The following is an 18,216-nucleotide window of genomic DNA, read 5'->3' on the forward strand; positions in this document are numbered from 1 at the left end:
GACGAAACAACAAATCAACAATATCGAAATGAAATATTAACAGGTGGATAAAAACAAGAAAGAAAAACTGGAACGAACATGTAAACCGAATGGAACCAGCTAGATTAGCGAACATCTGTAAAAACAACAAGCCGTATAGCAGAAGACCCGTTGGAAGGCCGCCGAAAAGGTGGAAAGACAATGTACAGTCAACAACAACTGAAACAGAATAAGAGGCAGACAAACAGGAGTAATCCTAGTCGCGCGAAGATGAAGAAGAAGAAATTTTTCGCCTACGCTCTCAAACAGGATTATAGTATATAGGATAAATATACACGATTAAAGTTATACATTCTTGTAATCAGTATTTCAAAAGCTTTTAGATGAGGTGCCATGATGTACTTTCCCATTTAAAAAAAAATCAAAGTTATGCCGGTCACCTGAAGAGGGATCGCATAAAGTTCGAAACATTGATGCTATAATATGCTATGATTATTTTAAAAATCGACTGTCCGAACGTTGTGCTTTTGCGCTGAAAATAAAGTAATTAATAATACTTATTCCAGCGCACTGTATATATTCTTTATTAAGATTATATTTTTCCAGGTTCCAAAAAGTACTGCAGAGTGAACAGCAATAGCAAAGGGGTTTTAAGACCATTGGAATTTTCCAGGATGCTGTGGAGCTACTGACGGAAAACATGTCAATATCCAGCAACCAAGAGATAGTGGAAGTGACTATTATAACTACAGAGGATTTTTTAGCACCGTTCTTATGGCACTGGTTGACATTAACTACAGTTTTATCTTCATAGATGTTTGAAGTCAGACACGAATGAATGACAGTACTGTGTTTGCTAATTCTACACTAAAAACGTATATTGAGGACAATTCTCTAAACTTTCCAAAATGGGTGCCGAGGGGTTTGCTCTTAAAGAATATCTCATGAAACCCTATTCTCGAAAAATGTCTTTAAAAGCCCAAGAAAAGATCAATTACCGCCTATCTCGTGCTAGACGAGTGGTTGAGAATGCATTCGGAATAATGGCAATGAGATTTCGGATCTATCGTTGCCCTATTTACTTGTGTCCTGAAAAAGTAGACAAAATTGTAAAAGCCACGTTTGCGCTTCATAGTTGGCTCAAGAAAATCTCTCGGTTGTCCTATGCACCTCCTGGCACTTTTGACACTGAGGATCTGGATGGACAAATAAGACCTGGATCATGGAGAATTGACATGTCCGCAATCATGTCAGGCTTAAGAAATCAACAAGACAGCAACAATTATTCGCAAATGGCAGAACGTAGAAGACAAAAGTATACAAAATATTTTTCAGATGCTGGTGCTGTATCTTGGCAAAACGACATGATACATTAGTAATGAGACTCTTCCATAATTTAAAATTATTTTACAATATGTGATTGTGTATTTATCAGTTTTTGTAAATTCAATAAATATATCAAATACAGTGATTCTTTTATTACTTATTAATTATTAACCCATTAACTGCCGAGACAATGAACAAAGACAAATTTGACAATTTACTTATTAGATTGGATAAAAGACACATAAATTAAGAGTAATGTACAACCAAAAAGAATAACACAAAGAAAGAAAACTTTCAAACTGATTCAAGTTACTAAAAAAACTATATTTAATATACTTAATGTTTACAGTAGATACTTAGCAATTATTTCTACAGTATGGTGCAAATGTTTGGGAAAAATCGTTATTTCTAAGCCACCAATTTTAAGGAAACATCCTGATCCATGATCCCTTTAAGGAAAAATCCTGAAACAGGTTGATTTTTATTTTTAAATTATGATTTTTTTATATATTATACGCCATGCTATTGACGTCATCCATCTGGGCGTGATGACGTAATCGATGATTTTTTTTAAAGAAGAATAGGGTCGTGTGCCAGTTCATTTCAAAGGTTATCCAATTATACATTCAGTAATATTAACATTAACATAATAATTTATGTCCAAGAAAAATGTTTTAATTAAGTTTGTTAACACAAGAAGAAGAATGTATGTAATATTTAATTCAAAATGCATTCTACTGGTGTTAGACATATGATGCCAGATATTTTATTTCACAAATAAACATTGATTTTCGCTTAAATTACATGTCAAACAACCTCCCATCTGCCTCTTGGCATTTTGAACATTGAATTTAAGCGAAAAGTAAGTAAGTTGATTTATGAAATAAACATTTTTTTGTTCTGACAGTAGTAGAATGTATTTTGAATTAAACAAATTGCAGACATTGTTCTTTTTGTGTCAATTAATTTAATTCAAAATAATTATTCTTGGACGCCCTGTATAAATAATTATGTCAATGTTTATATTACTGAATTGAAAATTAAATGCCATTTCAAATGAGCTAGTAGACTACCCCTATTCTCATTTAAAATAATCAGCGACTACGTCATCACGCTCAGATGAATGACGTCACTAGTATAATATATAAATATGCCAAAAAATCATAATTAAAAATAAAAATCGACCTGTTCCAGGATTTTTTCTTAAAATCGCTGGCAAATCTCTGGCTTACGAAATAATAAATTTATTCCAAACATTTGCACCATACTGTATAAAAAAGTGAATGAAGTGTAATGAAGAGATGCTATGTAAGTTCAGATATTTTAGTCAAAGGAAAAATATAGTATGTATTAATAATACAGGTATGCAAAAATCCGCAGATAGTGTGTTTTTTATAAACAAATTAGTGCTTCGAAATCGTGTTTATTTTTTCAATTAGTGCTCTATAACTCCAAAGATTTTATTTAACTTTATACCAAAAACACCTAAATAAAAATTCACCGTTATTAAATTCTGCATAGAGATATTTTTTCCCGATTTGCTTCGACGAAGATTTTACTCGGAAAACCCGGGATTGTTCAACAAAACATTTTATTTTCAAGTAAAATTTTATAAAAAGTTTTGGCTTGGTAAAAGGTATATTAGTTTAAAAATCCCCTATAGGGCTACAGACATAGAAACAAAACGTTTTCGCTCTGTAACAAGAGCATCATCAGTGTTACAAGAACATGGTGAGCCAACCAAAAAATACAAAGGTCAAAGTCTTACAAAAACAGACTAAAAGTCTTACATAGATGCAAATATAGCAAAATCCAAAGGATGGATAAAATTCCTTAGGCTACGGCCCTAGGGCCGATAAATAATCTTAAAGTTTGTAAACATCAGAGAACAACGAACCCCAGGGTTTCGTTGTTCTCTGTAAAAAGTATGTAATATTTTTGTTAAAAAATGATACAATGAAAAAAGAAAAATGATACTATACAGTGATGAGCGCGTTAATAACGGACACAATATCGCAAAAGATGGAAAACATAATTAAGTGGTGAGATAAAAGAGATGAAATTAATAAGGGTGGGAAATTTAGCGATAGAAACCTATAAATTTACATTATATTGATTTTTCCCATAATTCCTTACTCTCCCTCGAGTATTAGGTGTGCCGTGAAAATATTCACTCATAAATAATTTTTCGAAAATAAACACATTAATCTCGACTGATCCTTAATTTATTAATACTGGTTGATAAATCAAAATACCTAAGTAGTTAAGATTGTTGGTGTGTTTAGTATTAATAAAAACATACAATATTCTATCTAGTTGGCTATGACTTTGACACTAAATATGCTTTAACATTTGCTTTGCTTAAAAATTCTACTATTTTTGAAGTTCCAGTTGCTTTACTACCATTACTAATATGAATTTTTCTAATGAGCAACTGATTCAGATGTTTTTTGTTCTAGGAGAGTATAACAAATAAAAATGTGCTACTAGCAATAAGAATTTATCATCAGCAATTCCATGATAGATGACAACCAAAAAGAAAAACTTCAAAATTTACTAGAGCGGTTTCAACGAACTGGACGTTTAGATTACGAGAAATCTGATCGAACAAAAACTATTGTAAATGATTCAAATGAATTAGTGTTAGTGTCACTGAGAATCTGCATATTATTATAAACGTTCTCGTAATCTAAGTGTCTAGTACGTAGAAACTATTCTAGTCAACTTTGAATAGTTTCTCTTCTTGGCCGTCGTCTATCAGGGAGTTGCAGATGATAAATTCTTATTGCTAGTAGTACATTTTTGTTTTACTCTCCTAGAACAAAAACTTTACTAATCAGTTCCCCATTACAAATATTTACATTGGTAATATTAACAAAGCAACTGGAACTATAAAAATAATATAATGTCTAATGTTTAATCAAGTTTAGTGTCAAAACCATAGCCAACTAATTAGGTAGAATATGGTTTGTTTTTATTGATATTTTATGCACCAACAATCTTAACAACTTAGGCATTTTGGTATCTCATCCAATATTAATAAATTAATTATCATTCTAGATTAACATGTATTTATTTTCAAAAAATTATTTATGATTGGATATTTTTATGGCAAACCTAATAAAATTTCACGAAATTTTTGTTGCAATTAATGTTTGGCTTAACAGGTTGACTGCCACGGCGGGCGTACACGCCCGCTACCTAATTTTCCCAATATGCCCCGGCGGGCGTATACGCCCGCTATGTACTCGACAAAATTTTATGTCTATATTTGCCAGCGGTCGTATTTAGAATGGTTTTAGATACAGTATACGACCGCTGTGGCATACAAGGCTCGCATATAATTGCGAGTTTTAGAATTGCTAGACAAATATTGAAGAAAACTACAATTTTTATTTTTTTATTTTTTAATACAAAATTAAAGTACTTCTATTACACACAACAAGAAAAAGGGCTACAGTATACTATGAACAAATAAATATAACTACTTTGAATGTATATTATAACAATCCAAACAAAAGTTAGGCTTGCCCTCGTAAATATCGCAATAGGTCACAACTTTTTTTACTCGATTTTTGGATATTTCTCCACGGAGTTTTTTGCATAACAGCGTTTACAATATTTTCTGGCTTTGTTAAAAGGCCCTTCTTTTTTAAGTAGCTTATGAATTTGTGCTGATTTCTTTGATGTCGATTGTGTTGTTTCATTTTCATCATTTATTTCAAGTTAGCAGGGATCTCACTAATTCTTCCCGAAACGCTGTAATTTTTACTCTTTTGTCAGCAAGCTGGTTGTGTATTATGTGCGAATTTATATCCGCTGTCCCCAGAATTCTATCGCTAGTTTTCGATACCACTTTAGTGATTTTCGTAACGATGAGTTATAAGAGGTCATCTGATCAGATTGATCAATAGATGAATTTCCTTTATTATATTCAATTATTGCCTTCGGTTTATGAACCATACCACTGCGTCGCTGTATGGCTACGGTTTCTGTAGTGTGCTTTGTGGTGGAAGGAAGAACATCCCTCTTATCTTTCCAGTTCAAGACGCATACACCTTTTTCGTTTTCCTGTCCAAATACTTCCCCTCCTATTAACTTTTTGAGTATGGCATCTTTCGGATTTCCACGCTGGTTAGCTCTGAATGTACCAATATAATGTGTTCTATTTTCCAACAAATTATTTGTTAGTTCAAGACTTGTATATAAGTTATCAGAAATAATAGTTCGTCCTGAATTTAGTAGGTCCTTTGAGAGATTAATGACAATGTTAGTTGGTACAGAAGCGTTGCCCTCCTTTTTTTTCCTTTCCAGCATATATGCGTAGATTCCATGTATATCCAATGCCACCGCATAATTTAAAAAGTTTTACTCCGTATTTGTGCGTTTTCTGGGGAATATATTGTTTGAATATCAATCTTCCTTGAAATGGAACGATAGACTTATCTACACAAAATTTTCGACCTGGAGTATAAACTTTTTGATAACGTTTTCTAGTAATGGCCCCACCTTGAATAAACGATATCCTTCTGGTCAACTTTCATTATCCGAAAAGTGCCACATTCTAAGAAGCAGCTGAAATATATTTCGGGACATGGTTTTTGGTATAATAACATTTTTATATAGGTCGTCGTTGCTCCAATACTTTTCCAAAGAAGGCATTTTTACCAGACCCATGTAAGCAACTATACCAAGAAATCTAATCATTTATTTTTTATCGGTTGGAACCCATCTGTGTAGTCTTGAATCATTGGTAATATCATTGAAATCACACAATATTTGGGTTGCATATAAGTTTGTTTGATTTACAATCTCGTTAATTATTTCATCATCAACGAAATTATTTCCCGTTATTCCTTAAATAATGTTTGTAGGTGGGAAATTAATTACCCTTGTGTAATTTGAGAAACAATTTATTTAGTTAAAAAATATAAAAACTACAACTACAGCAGTGTGAAATGATTTGAAACATTTTTTTTTGGACATAAGGGTACTTGACAATAACTACATATATATAATGGTCATCGTTTTTTTCTTCTTTTTTTGTGGAGCAAAATCTGCATCTTGTATAATATTTTTTAACGTCTGGTAAATGTGGTTCTACATTTCTCAGCCGAATTTTTTTGATCATGAATTATTGTCTTCATAATATATGCATTAATCACACTTCCATCTAAAATAAAGAAGAACAATCTTATCCACTAATTTCTAGACTTCCTACTTATAGGATATGATGCCCTAAAGTGGTCAAAGTAATCAACGCCTTCCATAATTATTAGTGTATAATCTTCAATTAATTTTGGGCACATTGTATCTTTCTTTATGCCATCTCTTTGTGTACGTTTTGAAGCATTTAAAAATCATAATTCCAGCAAAAATTGACAGATTTCCATTCTTCACCTTTGATTTATTCGTTGTACCACTGCCTTTACATAATCTGTTGAAAACATAATACAATTGATTTTATGAATTTTTGTCACTTGCTTTGAATTTGACGGCAATTAAAGTTATAACCTGGGGGAGTAGGGTGGTTTAAATGTAGCTGTTCATCTTTTGTAAATTTTCCTTCGATATTACTAGGCACGCCTTTTCCCATCGGAGCAGACGGAAGTTTGGTAACACAGAGAGGGCGACAACACTTCTACTATACTTAAAACACTGGTTTTGGTACTAGGATGAACTTTATTGATAAAAAGTACACGAAAATATAGCACTACATGAACTAAAAGCTATTACAGCGGAGTGACACAAAATCTGAGAGCGTTCGTTGTCGTTGTGAGTGTGTGTTGAATGTTCGTGATTGAATCGTCTGTCGACTGCCAACGGCTATAAAAAATGACCTACTTTTTTATATACTACATCTGTAATGCTGTAACAAATCTGTAATTCAGCCTTCAATGGCACTGCCGCGGAAATAAAATAAAAAACTTATACTAGTTACAACAAGTACAAATAAATTGAAATATGTGAATGGTATTTGCAAAGTTTTATTCAAGAGAGTAAAAATTAGGATAAATTTTTAGAAAATATATAATCATTCAAGGTCACGTGATTTTGACAGCTTCGCTGAGGGACAAACATTGTGTTTTTAGTGTTCTTTTGAACACCAAAATCAAAATATGTGGTTTTAACTGCAAAATTGTCAAACATGGGATATTATGACACCCTCACAAGGGATTAAAAAACCGGTATAATCAGAATATCGGTATTGTTAACCCACAACTCTCGCCAATTAAAATATCTCGATCTTTAAATGCGGCTGGTATTCTAAAAAAACTCACTTTATCTCTTTAGCCTCTACTGTAACACTTTACAACTGAACAAAACCCTGGTATTTTAATGATATTCTTAAATTAAACAAAGATGTCCTGCACTAAAAATACTTTTTTTACAAATGATTTTTTGCCCCTCAGCCGTTGTCAAATTACGTCACTCTGCAATGGTCTATACATTGTGTTAGTATACATCAATCAAAACATATTACTGCATCTAAAATTAATAACGTGAGCACAAACGTTGTCGAAAGCCGAAAGAAAAACCTAAAACAAGCAATTTTTCAAAATCAAGGTGCTGGATAATTTCAAATTCAATACCACATTCTACGAACATATGGTTTTTCTAACATCTACGCTAAGACGCAGATGGAATATGATTGTGAAAACATAATATACCATACCACACATTGGTACACTATGGAGGGTACAAGCTCGTAGATACAGGTGTACGAGGGTTGGAGGATTATTCCCGTCTGGCAAAGAATTCTGTAAACAAATAAACCAGTATTATAAATTAATATTTACTATTCGGGGTATAAGGTGTAGTCTGTACTATGTGGCGGTGAAGTGATTACATGATAAATTTTAAAAAGTCTTAGTGGTAGTGTGTTTATGGTAGAAAACCTACTGATTTCAAAAATGTTGTTTTTTGAGTTACTACATAAATTATGTAATGCTATTGTTTACCTTGAGCTGTGCGTTTTGAAGCTATCTCCAACAACTCTTTATTGCGGTGTATATCCAAAAGAGCTTTTTCTTTTTCTCGTGGATAACTTCTGCCGCTTGCTTGATATATTGGAAAACGTTTTTTGCAACATGCCTGAAAAGGTCATCGTGTTTGAAGATATTTTTTAGTTTGTGTTCTAATGTTTCAGATTATCGTAAAAGCGCTTTTCTTACACCGTTCTGGAAATCCTCATTTATCTCCTGATTGCATGGTGGCTCATCTTAATGATGTCTGCTACATTTTCGCAGATAACTTCTGTTCATCGACTTATCTATTTTGTGCTCCTCTTTCACCTTAGTGGAGAAGGCCGCTACATTTTGTTTATTTCGTTGGATTTTTAAAATGAGGCGTTGCACACAGGGTTGAACGGTTTCCTCGTCGATAAAAACCACGTCACTTTATTCCGATGGTGTACATTCCATCCTCTTTCCTGGTAAAACTTTTACCGGTGTAAACACGAATTCTGCTTCATTTGTTTTGTTGGGTATTGGTTCGTCCAACTGCCCACGCAAAAGTAATCGTTTTCGCGACAACCAGCAGGTTTCACGACGATTTTATGTGTTCATTTTGAAACATTACGAATGACTGAATGTTTTTAACGAATATTTTGAAATTATTTTATAAACAAGGGGCTGAGCACCGTACAAGGTACGAAAAAACCAGTTCTGAAGGAAAGAAGCAGTCTTGAGCCGGTACGAACAAAGAAACGTGGATACGTGGGTATCTGGTCACAGGTAGGTTGACAGGTCAGTGTTATCTTCTTTATCCATTTCACCCTCCGTTGCCACACTCTCTGAGGAGGAGTCCTCCGGAATTAGGTTAGGTAACAAAAAGTTAAATAACCGGTCAAGGTTATACTGCTTTCCCATATACATTCTCGTTTTTTATAAGCATATTATCGTCAGTATTATCTTCTTCATCCGTTTCATCCTCCGTTGCCACACTCTCTGAAGAAGAGTGTGGCAACTCTCCTTTTCAAGTTTATATTGAAAACAAATCGGATAATTATACAGGTCAATTAAATGCAATAAAAATTGGAGAAATAATATTAACATCATATCCGCAATTAGATAATAAAATAAAACAAATTCAGTCTATAGGGAAAAATCGGATTCGGGTATTGTTGAAAGATTATGCAAGTGCTACTATGTTAATAAAATCTCACATTTTAAAAAATAAAAATTTGTCTGCATACATTCCTAAAATTTTAATATTTCGTTTGGGAATTATTAGACACATTGATAAAGATTTACCAGTTATTTGAAAAATAAAATTAGGCTCTATGATTTTCATCGTAAATTTGAAGTTGAATTTGTTAAAAGAATGTATCCAAGAATAAAAAATTCAAATAACGAAATAGAAATAATACCCACAAGTACCATTTCGGTTTCTTTCAAAAATCAAACTCTACCTAAGTATGTAGAAATAAACAAGGTTCTTTACGAAGTAGAAGTTTATAAACAAAGGATTGTAATGTGCAAGAATTGTTATCGTTACGGCAATATTGGGAAGCAGTGTCGTTCTAAAATAAGGTGCTTGAAATGCTCTCAGAATCATGACACAGTAACCTGCTTATCAGAAGAAGTTACAGTAAAATGTTTTTCTTGCAATGGAAACCATTTTACAAACGATGTTAGTAGATGCCCAGAATATAATAGACAAGAAAAAATTAAACAAATTATGTCACATTCAAATTGTTCCTTCAAGGATGCCAATAGTAGTATTCCTAAAAAAAGTTGCGCTGATATAGTATCTAAGTATTTAACTACAACCACAATTGATAATAAAATAGGTAATTCTAATCTAAAAGAAAATTCATTATTAGATTCAGTCACTGTTCATGTACCGTCTACATCGTCCAAGTCATTGCCACCAATATAGTACCAGTCCAATACGCGACCCATTTGTCAACGATCAAATCCACATTCATATTCTCAAGCACAATTAAACAACTTTCCAAAAAAAAAGTAAAAGATCTTATCCTTTATCTCCCGATCCTACATTGTCAGAGCACCAGTCCATTGTTAGTTCAGTTAACCTTCCGTTTAAAAAAGGAGGAGTTTTGAGCACAGAACAATATCTTTCCAATATTCAAAAAGAAAATAATTCAGAAAACGAAGGTAATGAAATTTCAAATTTAATTTTTAAGATAGTTTTATCAACCATAAATATAATAAAGAGCAAAAATAAATTCGATATATAAGAAAACGAAATTACAAATATTATTAAAGCTAGTTTAAAGAACCTTTTTGAACATGGATCAGATAACTCTTTGTCAATGGAATCTTAAATCGGCAAATTCAAATAAAGAAAACTTATAATATTTGTTAAATGAGAAAAACATTGATATAGCTTGCTTGTCAGAAACTAGATTTACATTAAATAAATATTTTAATCTTCCTGGCTACAATATTGTGAGGAATGACCGTTTAGACCGCAGTGGTGGTGGAACGGCCATCCTTATTAAGTCGAAATTTTTGTATACGGAACTACCGATCTCTGTTCCCCTACCTAATTGTAATCAAACATCCAATATTGTAAAATGTAATGATAAAAAAATATTACTTTTGTATCGCTTTTCGTTCCACCAAAAACTAAAATTTCGTGGCATATTTGTGATAAATTCTTCAGTTCTTTTAAACCATCTGTAATCTTTACAGGAGATTTTAATTCGCATAATATTGCTTGGGGTGGGCCAAACACAGACTGCTATGGCATAACACTTATGAAAGCCCTAGGCCGAAATAATCTTGTATATCTAAACGATGGAACAGCTACATTCATAGGAAATTATTTACAAACTCAGTCAGCTATCGATTTGACAATTTGTTCCCCTTGTATAAAACATTTACTAAATTGGCAAACATTAAAGGATCTTTACGGGTCTGACCATATTCCATGCATTACACAAATATATATGTCTCCCAAAATTAATAAATCATTAGCTTGTAGAAATTGGAATATTAAAAAGGCTAACTGGGATCTATATTATATGGAGTCCCATGAACAGTTTAGTAAAGCATAAGTTGGTGATTACAATTATTTTATACAAATTGTAGAAACCACAGCAAACCTTTCTATACCTAAATTTAAATCCAATCAATGTTCAAATAAAAATAAACAATGGTGGAATGAAAAATACCAGTATTTAGTTCAGAAACGTAAAAATAAACTGCTCGTCAAAAGTTAGGGATATAGAAAATTATGCTGATTTTCATAGTTGATTTTTTCGCGAACAGACGGATTCCGCTATTTTTTTTTATTTTAGCCTTTTCTTAAGTATTTACACAGTTGTGCAAAGGTTTACTCAAACTTATTTTTTGTACTTATACCGGGTGGAAGAAAAAAATATGTTTTTCTTGTGTTAAGTTTGAGACACCCTGTAGGGAGAACGAGGTACAAATGTGAGTATACATCAGAATAATATTGTAGTCTTATGTTTTGTGAACATGCTGTTGTTTGAATGTCCCTGATATCTTTAGAAACAAAAAAAATTGACGGTTTTGTAATTTAGCATGTGTTTTAACCGAAACAAAAGTTTGAGACACCTTGTAGGGAGAAAAAGGCACAAAAGTGAGTATACCCCGATATTATGTTGTAGTCTCATATTTTTTAAATATTTTATTTTTTTAATTTCTCTGATATCTTTAATAACAAAGAAACTAGACGGTATTACTCTTTAATATGTTTTTCTGTTTCACATGTGTGATGTGACGCATGTCGTCAGTTAAAACACATATTAAAGAGTAATATCGTCTAGTTTCTTTGATATTAAAGATATCAGAAAAATTAAAAAAATAAAATATTCACAAAATGTGAGACTACAACAAAATATCGAGGTATACTCACCTTTGTGCCTTTTTCTCCCTACAAGGTGTCTCAAACTTTTGTTTCGGTTAAAACACATGTTAAATTACAAAACCGTCTATTTTTTTTATTTCTAAAGATATCAGGGACATTCAAAAAAAAATGTTCACAAAACATAAGACTACAATGCGATTTCGATATATACTCCCATTTGTACCTCGTCCTCCCTACAGGGCATCTCAAACTTAAAATAAGGAAAACATTTCTTTTCTTCCACCCGGTATAAGTACAAAAAAAAAGTTTGAGTAAACCTTTGCATAACTGTGTAAATCCTAAAGAAAAGTCTAAAATAAAAGAAAAATTAGTGGAATCAGTTAATCTGTTCACGAAAATATCTACTATAAAAATTCAGCAGAATTGTCTATATCCCTAACTTTTGACGAGCAGTTTAGTTTGCATAAATATATGAATAATCCCACATTAGATAATTTCTTAGAATATAAAAGAACTGATGCTGTAGCAAAAAAAAAACTTTTAAGCAAACAAAAAAAGGTAGCTGGTTAAATTATTGTAAATCTCTCAATAGATCAGTACCTCTTAAGACTATATAGAAAAAGGTAAATAACTTTAAAAATCGCAAAATCTCTAATCAAAAGCAATCAGATCAAGAAGAATGGCGATCTGAATTTCATAACATTTTAACTCCTCGATATGTATCAGCTGATCCAATCATTTCTTGACTGTCCAGGGGTGACAGAACACCATAATACTGTCAATTATCTCACCAATCAGTTTTCAAAACAAGAATTAGATATGGCATTTAAAAAGTCTGCCAATACAGCTCCAGGTTTTGATAATATACATTATTCTATGTTGTTTAAACTTTCTAAACCAGGAAAAATTTTGCTTCTAAATCTACTAAACGATATTTGGTTAAATAAAATCGACATACCTTGACAATGGAAAAACTATATTTTAGTTCCCATACTTAAGCCAGGAAAACCAAAAAGTCAAGCATCGTCATATAGGGCCATTTCTTTATCTGCATGTGTTTTTAAAGCATATGAAAGAATGATAAAATCACGACTAGAATTTTTTTTAGAATCTAATAAACTTATTCATAGTTCTCAATTCGGGTTTCGAAAAAAAAATCGGCATATGAAAACCTGGCCAATATTGTTACAGATATTCAACTATCACTTCCAATGACCAGTCAACATCAGCCTTATTTTTAGACATAAAAGGGGCATAATATGACAACGTAACATTAGATATATTATATTTAAAAATGTGTCAAATGGGAATTCCTCAAAGTCTAGCTAAACACGTATATATTCTATACAACAACAGAAATCTATTTTTCAGAGAAAATCAGTCATTCTGTGAATGCAGACAAACATCTATGGGGCTGCCACAAGGTGGTATATTAAGTTCTATACTATATTTAATTTACTCAAGTGATTTAATTGTTGACATCCCACAAAATGTATCTATTTTGCAATATGCCGATGATATTGTTATTTACACTCGTCACAAATCCATTGAGATAGGCCATAAGCAACTTAACTATGCAGTAAAAAATTTAGACAATTGGACTTTCAATAACGACTTATCAAGTTCCGAAAAAAATCAGTATTAGTTACTTTTACAAGAAAAAGATTTCGTTGTCCTTCTCAAATAAAGTTATCAAAATATGTATTTCCTTACAAATCTTCCACTAAATTTTTAGGAGTAATTTTAGGTTGTAAATTAAATTGGAAAAAACACATAAATTATGTAATCAAAAGAACAGAAAATAGTGTAAATGTATTAAAAACTTTCAGTCATTCCTCCTGGGGAGGGGATCCAAAAATAATGTTACTGTTTTATAAAACACTCGTTAGATCTATTTTAGATTATGGTTCTTTATTTTACCATTCAGCAGCGGAATCAAATCTTATAAAAATAGATCAAATAAAAAACAAATGTCTTCGACTCAGTATTGGATACTTGGGAAGTACGCCTATAGACGTCATGGAAGCTGAAACATGTGAACCACAACTGAACCTGCGTAGAAGATTTTTATCTGACAAATTCGTGTTAAAGTTAAGTTGTCAGAAATCTAAGGTATTAGCTAAAATATCAAGTTTAGCCAGTATGGTTTTGACATCTAAATATTGTGAGAAGAAAAAAACACCGTTATTAGTTGAAAGTTTTATTACCAATGTACACAGATATGAACAACTTTATCAATCCGATGGTATCCCTTTATGGAATTATTCCTATGAAATGTTTCTATATCCAGTAAAGACTCATATTAATGTCAGATACTTGTGTCAAAACAGTGATATTATACAAAAATAATATTATCGGGATTGTACAGCTAAGTGGAAGGAGTATGAAAAAATTTATACTGATGGATCGAAATCGGAACATGGAGTTGGTTGTGCCGTTTATTACCCTTCTGAAAATATTAAGTTAATATACAAACTACCAGAAATGTTGTCAATTTTCAGTGCAGAGCTTATTGCCATAAAACTAGCAATTAATATGTGTTTAGAACAAGAAGATGATAAATTTGTTATATTCACAGACTCTAAAAGTTCTGTAGAAAAACTTAAAAACCTTTGTTTAAATCCTAATTTAAATTATATACTACTTGATATTTTGGAATTGTATCACAATGTATTAAGTAGGGGAAAACAAATTTATATTTCATGGATCAAAGCCCATTCAGGTATAGATGGAAATGAAGAAGTGGATTCTTTAGCAAAAAATGGTGGGAAAAATGGAAGAATACTCGGATCAAAAATACCAGAGTCTTACTTTATTCCAATTTTTAGAAAGGAACTAAAGGAAAATTGGCAGCTAAAATATGAATTAGGAGAGATTTTTTAAGAATATACAACCAAAAATAAGAGACAAAACATGGTTTGAGAATATATGTAATCGTTCAATTGTTCGGATTATAAGTCGAATGCGCTGTAACCATGCCTTATTTCTAGTGTATAAATGTAAAATAGGTTTGTTAGATAATAATAAATGTCTGCTTTATCAAAATTTAATATCTTATAACATGAAATTTCCAATAAATGTTTCAAATCTATTGACATTAGAGGATAATAGTATTTATAATATTATATATCAGTATGTAAAATCTACTAACATTATTTTGTAAGCAGTATTGCGACAGACAAGAAAATTTTCATTGTAAGCCTAAAACGAAAAAATAATTAAAAAAATAAATAAAAAAGGAAGCAAACAACAACAAAATACGTACTAACAAAATAAAAAAAAATAATAATAAAAAAACAAAACAAACAAAACAATCAAAAAATATACATAAATCCTAATAAAACGAAGAGAAATAAAAAAAAGAAAAAAACAGATATAAAAAAATAATAAAAATAAATAAAAAAACTCCTTAGGCATTTACTAACACACTATTATTGTATTGTATACAAATTATTGTTACTCAATGTACCACGTATATAAATGTAAGTAAGCAATGGTTGATAAAACTATAAGAGAACATGACTGGCCTCTAGGCTAGGCCAGTGCCATTAACTTAGTTAAAAAAAACCTTCTATACAAAAATTTTCTACATTAAGTTTTAAATAAAAAATGCTCTATTCATAAACCTTCTAAAATGAACGGTTCCAAAGTTACGGAGGTAGTATAGTATAATTGGTCCAAAAAAAGCCTAACCCAGACATCCAAAGTAAAAGTTTTCCTCTAACACCGAATTGTTCTTTATGGTCCACATAATGTTCAGTAAAAAGTTACAGCATTTTGAGCGTCAGGTTGTAGCGATTACGCTATTAATTAAATAAATTCAACTAGAATTCCATTCAATTCAAAGCCCCTAAATAAACCCTTGTGTGACGCTAGTGGTCAGCGTAGAAATATATACAGTCGTCTACAGCGCAGGCTTGCCCACTGTCGAAAGGAAATCGAATTTCCGATGAAGATCAATGATTTAGTCAGGTACGCTCGCTCAAAAGTAAACATGCAAACGTAAAATCTTCAGAGGGACGAATTTCTGGAATAAATGAAATAAATGAATACCATCGGATAAATTACATACAATCAACTATTTCAAAAAAACAAAGTTTCAATAAATGTTCGGAGTAACCAAAGTGACAAAGCAAGTAAATATCCAATAATTTGTATATGAAGAAATGAGCAATGCTGTTATGGCGTAAGCAATGAAGTTTGCATGTTAGTTCCAGGTAAGCCTGTAGATCATTTATTTTAGATAAAACGGCTCTCTGATATTGTCTTTATGTTATTTTGTGAAGAAACACAGTAAAAATCTTAGTGATATGTTTTCATATCATTTGACCTTCTTTGACCATGTTTTTTTATCTTTATGTCTTCATTTTGTTTTGTGAAGAAGCACGGTAAAAATCTTAGTGATATGCTTTCATATCATTTGACCTTCGTTGACCATGTTTTTGCAATAGAATAATATAGGAGTTTTTGTCTGTTTTTATAATTAACATAAAAGTAATTAGTACCTTCGAGAATATTCGAACCAACACGCAGCTGCAACAAATTGACAGCGTCTGTCACAAGCTGACAGGATGCCTGGGCGATGTTTATTTGTTTGGTAAAAAAAAAAGATACAGGGTTGATCCGATGTTAAAATGTGTACTGTTGCAATTTGATTGAGACTTTGATGTTTTATTGAATGTTATCTTGTTTTGTAGAGTTCGTCCCTATATCCAGAACCAGTTTTTTTTGTAAACACAGAAACATACCAATATCTACTACCATTACCTCTACTTGATACAGGAGCTCTTCCACACAGCGACAGCTTTACATTGGACTTTATAGGAGCCACGAGGACCTCACCCATCCTATTGGACTTGATTTGGATTAGTGATTGTAAAAGCTAAGCTAATTTTTATCTATATTATTTGCATTTCATAGTACTATTTACCTTTTGTTTACATTTACTTTTGTGAACTTCTTGTGTGCACACAATCAAGCAACTTAAGTATAGAGTTTTGAATAAATGGGGGGGTTGGTGTTTGTTTTTATTAATAATAGTAGGGTATAAAATACATGTGTTAAAATAAACTAGATAATGGTATAAATAATAAGTAATTCAATCAGTTTTAAAATTAAATAAGGGAAGGGGTAATAATAATAATTAAATATAATATATTATAGAGAGGTTTTAAATACTATTTGAGTGAGCATCATTTGATTTGCGTAGAGTATATTACCTGACTCGTTGTTTTGTTGAAAATGTTAGAATTCTCCCAGTGTCTGTGTTAAGTGTCATACTTACACATAGCCTGGTATTTGAGTGCTCGGGACACTTGTCAGTCCAATTAGTTTCTTTAATATATTACTAACCTTAGGTTAAGACTTTGACTATTCACACGGACTTTGACTGTTTACTAATATATAACTTTTCCTTGGCCAGTAGTAGTGGTTCTTTTAATTATAGTGGCTGTTAGGTCCTCTCTCACTGTTATACCACCCACTACTACTGTTATTTATATGTTATGTAGATGTATAATATAAGATATTTATACATAATGTTCAATCATTAATTGTTGATAAATATATTGATTGTTACTATTTTGATTTTTATTTCAGTTTCTACTATACAGTATATATGTTATAGCAATACAAGTTAAATATTGATTTGTTTTTGTATTCAGGTCAGTGTATCAAGTGTTATTTCTTCCCTGTCGTTTGTTACTTAAAACAAAAAAAATCTCGACCGTTTGGTTGAGTTGGCGCCCATTTCCTTCTCTCTTTATCGTCCCTCTTATCTCAATCGATCTCCAGCATTCTTATCTAGTTGCCTTCAATTTTTGTATTACCCTGTCTCATTTTTTTTCCTCGTCTTCATCATTTCATTATCTCATCTCTCTATTTGTATATCTCAAAGCCAATATTCAGTGTATTGAAGCTAGCCCGAACACTCACTTGAGATATAGTGTCTCTTTGCCTATTTGATTTGCTCGTCTGAGCTAAGCCATTCTTCATTTGTCTCTTAAATCTCTGCTCTTCCAGATTTTCCCCTATTTTGTCAGTTCTTCCTCTTCCAAACCTCAATACCCAGAGTTTTGGGTTACAAGGTTTGGGGGGGGGGGAGATGGG

The 18,216-nt window shown here is 31.8% G+C and overlaps 1 long non-coding RNA gene across 1 annotated transcript; it reads left to right on the forward strand.

Annotated features, from left to right (window-relative positions):
• Nucleotides 1–15,900: 15,900 nt before the first annotated feature.
• On the forward strand, nt 15,901–17,688 carry LOC126891258 (uncharacterized). Its single transcript, XR_007700491.1, has 2 exons — nt 15,901–16,325; nt 16,806–17,688. It is a non-coding gene; the product is annotated as an uncharacterized LOC126891258 (long non-coding RNA).
• The last annotated feature ends 528 nt before the right edge of the window (nt 17,689–18,216 follow it).

The sequence above is a fragment of the Diabrotica virgifera genome, chromosome 9 (assembly GCF_917563875.1).
Source record: "Diabrotica virgifera virgifera chromosome 9, PGI_DIABVI_V3a".
NCBI lineage: Eukaryota > Metazoa > Arthropoda > Insecta > Coleoptera > Chrysomelidae > Diabrotica > Diabrotica virgifera.